At 43.0% G+C, this 6,000-nt stretch overlaps 1 long non-coding RNA gene across 2 annotated transcripts in view; it reads right to left on the bottom strand.

Annotated features, from left to right (window-relative positions):
* Positions 1-1,925: 1,925 nt before the first annotated feature.
* Positions 1,926-6,000, bottom strand: part of LOC115251269 (uncharacterized) — a 29,505-nt gene continuing 25,430 nt past the window's right edge. The window contains exons 2-4 of one of the 2 annotated variants that reach the window (XR_003889841.1): positions 3,546-3,632; positions 2,179-2,273; positions 1,926-2,075 (exon numbers count right to left, since the gene is read on the bottom strand). This is a non-coding gene — a long non-coding RNA (uncharacterized lncRNA). The remainder of the gene's footprint in view (positions 2,076-2,178; positions 2,274-3,545; positions 3,633-6,000) is intronic. The other variant, XR_003889842.1, reaches the window with a different exon arrangement.

Genomic DNA, 6,000 nt, shown 5'->3' with positions numbered 1-6,000 from the left:
AGTGCATAATGCCTTTAAAAGAAATCCTATTTTTTTCTGAGTGGTAAAGCCTTAATTCAACAGTAATTGCAGCTTTAAAAGTAAAATATGTATTTTTCAGGGCTCCATCAGTGTGGAGAAAGAGGATCGGAATCACTCACAATCTACATATATTTTCAAGCAGCACAAAGAAAAGCTTCCCGGTCCAACCTTGACAGAGGAGCCGCACACTGAATGTCATTTCGTCGCTCCTCTCAGCTCTGACTTGAAGGTCTTTATCTGTTCATTACTAGACACCATCGCACACTTTTAAAGCACAGCTATTTTCAAAATACAAAGATTTTCATACATTTAAGCCCCCTTTTTTTGGGGCCAAACTCTTAAAAGGAAATAAAAGTTTCAGTGGAGCTTAAAAAAAGAAGCAAAACACACACTTTGGATCCCCTTTTACAAGTTTGTTGAGCCATTTGTGCCAGAAGCGAGTCTGGGAGTGAGACGAGCTCCATACATCATTGTGCTGTGGCATTACCGCGGGTAATGAAGTGTGGAGCCGGAGCAGCTCTTCGTTTTGTCATAAAGAGTGGGAGGGAACCCGCTGTACTACAAGGAGATTGTGGACAGTCTGCAGGCCATCATGGCAAAGTGACTTAAATTACAGTTGTCGGCTGCAAAAAATGATTAAAAAAGAACAATGGAGTTCTTCTTCCTGCATGTCTCATGTTTGTGGTTGAGGGTAGAAGAGCAGCTTCACTTTTAGTATTAAAATAGGAGATATTTACTTCAGGCTTCATGTGGATACATAAAAATGAGATTGTTTAGCATTTTTAAAGACGTCTTTTAGAATAATCTTAGTAAAATAACATTAAAGCAGAATAAAACCGAATAAAAACACATTCGAGCTATAAATGCCCAACAGATGCTATAAAGAACAAACCAAATGACCTACCCTTCCATTCAAGAACTCTGATCACTTACAGACCCTGAACGCATCACAGCGAAGGCCTCGTCCATCGCAAAAGGAAAAACTCGAGGCGATTGACGCAAACTTGAGGTACTTGAGGAGAAAAGACGAGATCCGTACACACTTTTCTGTCTTTGAGGAAATGACAAATGAATGTGTTACAAGCGAGATTTTGTCCCAGACTTATTCCACATGAGCATTAAATTTATCCACCCTCTGTAGCTTGCAGGCAAGAAAGCTGGTTGTCAAATGCTAACTTGGGTTTACGACACAATTTGACGGTTTGTCCAGATGGCGTTGCCCCAGGAAACGTTAGCTTAGCGATATTAGCACAAGCGACACACTAGCCTTAACATCTGTGGTCCTCATCACTCTCGAACCTGTTTTAGGCTCAGACTGACCGTCGGGGTGCAGGTCCGTCGTAATTCGTGGAAACTTTGCCCTGTCAGAATGAGCAATCACTTCCTCCCACCCATAAATCCACAACCAGCCGTAATCTGTTGAATTAATTGTCCGCGCCATTGTTCCAAAGCCTCCGGAATTTATTGGTTCCTTCGGCTGTGATAATTGTAATTTGCTGGTTTAGTTGGGGAAGAAAAACCCCACGCACTCCTGGAGGAGAGCGCTAATATATTGCCCTGCTGCTCGGTGCGGAGAGGTGATTTGTATTTATCAGCCGCTTCGCCGCGACGCATTCTCACCTCACAGCGCTGCAATACATTAATATTTGAAGACACTGTTATTACCTTTAATCAGTCTTTTTGATGATTCAACCGCAACTGTCAATCACGCAATAAAACCTACAGGAGTGTTCATCAGAGGGCCATTTTAGCCATTTTAGCATGGGCTGCACCACATAAATCATAATGCAAGTTTTGGAAATAAAAGAGCAGATGAATGAGGGAGAATTTGTGATTATTACCGTGTTATTACATATGCGTTTCCTTATGAGAAGGCACTGATACCAACCTGTGACAGGGCTGAAGTGACACCCGTCTGAGAGGAATGAAGTGAGCGGCGGCTTCTTGTGAGGAAAGATGCTGCGCGCGTTATCGGCTGATGTTTGACGCCGGGTTAAAGCACATCGCGGCGTGCGGAAGAGGAAGTCGGGCGTGGTGAAGATCTCAGGCTTCCCCTGAGGGGAAACCAAAACCAGAGTCGTCAGCGGTTTACAGTAGCTCGTCACTGCTGTCATTTCAGTCTTTCAAGTTTATCTCATCAGTGTTGCAGGAGCGTACCGATAACGACAGACGTGTGTCAGAGCGTCGATTCGCTTGCAACCGTCTTGTTTTAGGGTTCGAAGTCCTCTGCATTTCACGTCCGGGACGGTGCACTATTGGAAATCGATCGGTATTGAGAAAAGGAATCGGCAGAAAAGGGTCTGTGTGCACTTCTGCTAGCTGGTTATAATGGATGGAGTTGATCCACCTCTCCCCTTTAGATTTGATTCCCGACTCTGGTAAACTTATTTTCTGTTGCTGTATCTATTTCTCGTGGCGTTCCCTGTTATTGGATACGGTTGCTTTCCTGGCACCAGCAATTTGATCTTGGGAATTGGATGCCAGCAGCCATCAGAAAAGCTTAGTAAGAGTATTTATAGTTTTATTTCATGCTCAATCCGTGTTCCCACTCAAACGAATATCTAAAGATGGTTTGTCAGTGTTGATCTGAAGGGAGCTCAACACGAAGTGACACAGCAGCGTCTTATTGACATGCTTCGTATCCAAAAATGTCCGAGGTTGTTGTTTATTTTTTTGTTGTTTTAAGTTTCATTACTCCAAACCCGGGCTGGATGTGTGATTCCTCACAGGAACACGAGAAACTGATGCTAATGATTCTTAGCATTGGGTTGCATGCGTCTCATTGGGACTAATTACAGCGGTGAAGGTGCGAGGTTGTCCGTCAAAACCAGGATCATACAACTATCATGTTGATTTGTCAAAAGGACAAATTAATAATTGATGTCTGGCGTGATTGCATCGACTCCAACATGTGACCTAACTTTTCTTCTGGGCAGTTGTGTACTTTAAAGTTTCAAAACTTCCTGGGATCACATCCGATTATTTGTCATCAACCCAACCCACCATTTTGCACAAAAGTGACATTTTAATGTCCCTTCGGCTGCCACGTTGACATTTAACTGTACTCCAGTGGGTTGATGAGGCTCTTTTTTATTCACGAGAGGAAAAAAACAAACAAACTGAAAAGATGGTGTCAAAATAAATCTTCAATTTGCAACCGAATTTCTTCACGCCAAACAGGCTGCTGATGATATTCGATGAAACGCAGCCTCTTGGGGAGCTAAATCCAGTGTATGGAGGAATATTTAGCCCTCTGTGATAACCAGATCAAGGTCAGATGCTATCAGAACACATCGTCTCATCCCATCTGCACATGGCGCATCCGATTTCCAAAATGTTTCACTTGAGAAATGTGCTCTCCCAAGACTGGGCATACACGCCGCTGACAACATTTGAGCCGCCGCTTGACTCCCAACAATCAGTCATGAAGTCCCTCCCCCGACATCTGCACAGAGAAGGGCATCGCCGCCACTGAGGTGGTTGTGGTGGAGGAGATAAAGGCCTCCTGATAGCTGCACACCAACCTTTATTGCCTGCAAATCCCACGGGAGTGCCGGCCGTATTTCTCAGAAAAGTAAGAGTCCGGCAGGAACCAGATCGGCAGAGTTTGTCTGAAAAGGAAGAGGAAGAAGAGTCGGGGTAATCTTTACCGGCTGAAGATAGGCAGAGAAATCAAGAACAGAGGGGCAAATTTTCCACTGCAGGAACTCACAGGAGCAGCCAAATATAAGAAAGATGATCATAATTCAGTTGTTGAAGTTAAAAACTCGGCGTTCCCGTGACGACTGAGATGTTTCACCAAAGTTTTTTTAATGCTACTGCGGTCGATCCAGAGGTGCAACTTTAGAAAGCGAAGCAGCTGGAGCAAAGCCTTATGGGAAATGTTTTGTTTACCAGTCCCACCAGACCACCAATCAATGAGAGAAAACTCTGAGCCTATTAGCTTCCCTGAACTGTTTAACACCAAGTGGCCCCCATTACTACCCAGTCGATGGCGTTTGTGGCTTTAACGTGATTAGTAAGCTTTTCTATTCCACTTATCACAAATCTCTACCTGATCCTTCAGAGACTCAGCTGGGGAAGCAACGTCGCTCTTTAGCAATAGCTAATCCACCCTTTTTCTTGTTGTTCTGTAAAATGTTGCACAAAAGAGTGAACAGTCTAGATTCAAGTTAAGGTTAATTAGTCTGAATGATGTCATTTTTAACAAGAAAAAACATTTAAATCACGAATCAACACAGACTTGGACAATGTGTAAAAGTTAAAAATAGAATCATAAAATCATAAAAATCTGATCAGAATCTTTTTTTTTTAAAATAAGGGAAAAGAACATATGCTAACAACTTTATTACAACTATCTAATTACTCCCAGTTATCAGATTTTTATAAAAGACTGGGCCAAGGGATAGTTGGGTTGTCAGACTTCAGGCCCTGGCAATGGACTCTGTTATTGTAGGATTATGAACTGGCCCGGAGCTCTGTAATATTTGTATCTGGAATTGGTTCTGTTGCTAAATACATTTTGAAATTGGAATTTTTCTTCTTGAAGTCTTCATTCAGAGAACACGCTGATTAGCAGTGACACACGAGAGGTATTGTGATCCAACAAGCCGCATACGTGCAGGGATCACCGCAGGACCCTCATTTCACTCCCCGGATTTCATGCACGATTAACATCCTGGTCTCTGTTCCATGTCTGTAAAACACACATGTGACCGGCACATGCGGAGATTTGCTTGTTTGGAGCACCAAGAGAAAATTTATGTCCTTTCTTCAGAGATAATGGTGATTTTTTAGTCATTTCCTGCTAATCTAAGGTTAAATAAGTAAGTGGTTTTTAATTCAGTCATTTGCTGGCATCTCCCGCTGTGAACGCAAAGCCTCAGCTCGTCATTGACCTCCGTTACCTTGGTCATGGGTGGATCACTTCTGATGCCATCTTTGCTAATCTCCAGGAGATGTGGCAGGAAATCAATGCAGACAGACGATTCAGTTTCCCGGCAAATCAAGCTCAGAGAACCTTCGGAGGTCTTTTTCTTATTACAATCTCATTAAAATCTGCTCACGGTGGCGTTTGGTTTGTGTTTGGAAAATAATAGTCACCTACAGGTTTTAATAGGTTCTCAAATATGATTTCTTCCCCTCAAATGACACTTCCCCCGACTTTATATCGCTTTTCCTGAAGATAATTACAATTTTTTTCCCACCTTCTAGCCAGTGGAGCCAAAACACTATTAGATGTTTTCTCTTTTCTGTCTCTGCTTGCTTAAACCCACAGGCCGAGATGTATTCTTGTCACATTATTCTAAAAAAAACACATTAATATTCTGCCTGCAACATCTTTCTTATGCTATATGCTAATGGGAATGTAGTACACCCTCTCAGCATGGAGTCTTTACCAGGCAAAGGCATGCAACAGTTGCTGAGTATGAAATCCGTCTTGTCTGTATTCCTGTCGATTCAAGGGTACGAGGATGGCCCAGAATATCAATTTCATAACTAAAACGCCAGAACAAATAGCTGTTCTTTGGGGAAATGGCTGCAGGGCAGAGGGCAGAGAGTGCTCACGTCTGGAGATATCTGAAAAAAAAGAAATTGTTTGTCGGATCACACGCACGCCCTCCCTCTTCCAGACACACCGCGCCGAGCCATTTCCTCCTCTGCTGCGCTTCCCGCAGTGTTTGTGACTCAGGCGAAAGGAGCTGTCATTCGTAGAAAAGAACAAAATGACAGTTTCTGCAGTGTTAAGAGGGTGTAATGAGGTGAGAAGAAGGGGGAATTAAAAGAATGTGCTCATCAGCACGCGCGGGCACACTTAGGTTTCAATTTGTGTTCACACACGTGTCACCTTTAGAACCACGAAGCACGACCAAAATAGGCTCGCAATAAAGTTTACAGTTGATGATTTTTGTTAGCATCTTTTTTTCTGCTTGGTGTGAGATGTGTAAGAAAAAGAAAATCCCGCACTTTTTCGATGAT

Source organism: Takifugu rubripes, chromosome 10 (assembly GCF_901000725.2).
Source record: "Takifugu rubripes chromosome 10, fTakRub1.2, whole genome shotgun sequence".
Classification (NCBI taxonomy): domain Eukaryota; kingdom Metazoa; phylum Chordata; class Actinopteri; order Tetraodontiformes; family Tetraodontidae; genus Takifugu; species Takifugu rubripes.
The sequence above is the reverse complement of the archived record's forward strand: the minus strand, read 5'-3'. Positions and strand labels throughout refer to the sequence as shown.